Here is a 2,645-nt window from a genome sequence, read left to right on the forward strand (position 1 = left end):
CCGAAAGCTACCATAGCCGTACGCGACTGTTCTCGCGCAGCGACGGCCGGGGAGATTCCGCCGCGTCCGCACTGTCAGGGGGCGAACTGCTCCTGATGGACGCTAGTGACGAACTCACACTCGGAGTCTCGAAGTCGAACGGAAGCACTTGAGACTCCGTCGCCGAGAACCGTTGACGCTCAAAATGGACTAATCCGAGGGCAGCACTTTCGCATGGCCAATGGGAGAGCTTGCTGCGCTCTCGCTTCAAATATGCCACGGGGCGAGAAGGGGTTCACCGTCAGGGCCACGGCGCGCCGTGCTGCCTGGACGTTCAGCTCATGTTGAAACACGCCGCTTTTCTCCCTTTGGTACGGCTCGCCTCCAGTGCATTAATGCTTTGCAGAGAAGTATCCAGAGTTTGTGAAGGAGGCGTTCGCCGAAGAGGTTTGGCGTCCGGCTGAATTTCTGGGCGGCTTTGGCCAGGCACAACAGCATGGCCAGGCACAACAGGCGGCACGCTATCGGCGCGGAAACGAGGGAAGATAAGCGCGTCGTGACTCGGAAGCAAGGCTCGCGATTTTTGCCCTGCGGGAGCCCAACGAACGTCGCGGGCCAGGGGGATGTGGACAGACGACGGAACGAAGACGAAATACGTGCCTGCAGGAATGGCTGAGGCGTACTTGCGTGAGGTGGTGCGACACGAGGAACAATGTATCTTCTACCGCCATTAGCAATTTGGCCCTATCGCTCGCCCTATCCGCGCTGCAGTGTTTTGTCTTACCGCGGTAAAGCCATTACTCTCGTTCTGTTTTATTCTTGGTAGTCCATTCTCGCGCTTCCCGACAGTACGTTTCCAGCGCAGTGCCCGCCCGATGTTGTTTGTTTATTGAATGCTTTTCAGTTCATCCGGAATAAACCGGTGGCTTAGGAGAGCCTGAATTTGTGACTCGTCGGGCAAGGTCTTAAAACTAAAGATAGCGTTAAAAAGAATGCAAAACGTCCAGATGCACAAACAAGCGGTCACCACTGGTTTCAAACGTTGTGCTTACGCAGTGTAATTCAAGCACAGCCAGAATACATTGCCACGTGCGAAAAAACCATTCGACGAGACTGAAGAGTACAAGCGCATTCTCATATACATCTAACTTCACAAATGGTAAATTTCACAGAACAACATTGCCGTCCTAAATCGTATGCACAAGTAATCTAACATTTTTTTCGTCATAACAATACCACCATAAATTGAACCATTTTCCCACATATTTTGTTCCAAGGCTGCCCCCCCCCCCCCCTAGGCTCGTGTGGCAACCGCTCTAGGTGAACTCGGGGCCCGAGCAGCAGTCTAACGCTTCTAATTATCTGAACGTCAATCTCAGCAGTATGACAGGCACGTTTTCTGCAAAACATTCGTTCTGAGATTCGCCACTCAACTTGTGTCAGTACATAAAATAGCTTACCTTTCGAGGGAGGTCGAGCATTGCCGTGCATAGAACAAAGAACGCGAAACACGCGGTATAACCTTCGAGGGCTATTTCTGCTCCTAGTGCAGGACAGGCGGCACATTGACAACAGTGAACGAAACTACGCACATTTGCAGTTAAATACACGCACTAAAACACTAATGTTGACTTCGGCACCTTGACAATATAGCCAAGAATGCACTTGGCGTGAGCACTGAAGCAACTGCGCACAAGCCACCATGCCACGCGCTGAAGAAAAAAAAATGACGGAATGACCAAGGTAGATGACGTCAGGAAGCCACCAGGTTACCGATGGCGAGCTTGGCGTCAGGCATGCAGTTTCGCTTTCGCTTTCGGTTTTATTGCGAAGTGAATAATGTATTTGCCACACAGATGCAGTAGCCAGAATGATTGCTGCCGATTGCATGTATGCCTGCTCTGGCGCCGCGCAGGATGGTCTCGCGGTACGCATTAAAATTAAAAACAAACCCGCATTAAAACACGGAAACACTAAGTACAAAGCAAACCGATTCACATGCATCCATAACGAAGCAAAAGGGGGACTTTAAATGGAGACTGTCGGCCTCCAGATCTAGGTAAGCTGGACAGCTCTAGGTGCAGCTCCAGTTCTAGGTAAGTTGGACATGGAACGCAAAAATAGCTGATTCATGAAAACTGAGCTGAAAAGAATGGTACTTTTACAATTTAAAATGACTACGTAACGCGCCACTTACCAATTTCCGTTACTTAGGTAAAGCTTCGCCTCGTTCACCACCGAATCAGTGGCGGGTGCAATGACGGCCTACAACAGATAAAATACGGTTGCAGACTAGCCCCCGCCGCGTATTTGGGTTTGCTCGCAAGGGGCAAGCAACAGAAGAGACGAAGAAAACGGGCTGTTCCGACTAGCATCTACCGCCCCCAGGAGCCGAGCAGCCTAGCGATTAGCGGCGCATGCTTTTTCAATGGGCGTCACGTTGGACGCGGCACTAGCTTGAGAGAGCCTATAATACTACTACTACTACTACTACTACCACTACTACTACTACTACTACAACTACTACTACTACTACTACTAAATAATAATAATAATACACAGTATTATTTTTCTGCTAATTATTATTATTATTATTGTCATTAGTAGTAGTAATAGTATAGAGGAAGACTCGTTTCACGAAGTTGGCACTGAATTGTCCAGTTAAC

Source organism: Amblyomma maculatum, chromosome 6, assembly GCF_055883805.1.
Source record: "Amblyomma maculatum isolate TAMU_Amacu chromosome 6, ASM5588380v1, whole genome shotgun sequence".
NCBI lineage: Eukaryota > Metazoa > Arthropoda > Arachnida > Ixodida > Ixodidae > Amblyomma > Amblyomma maculatum.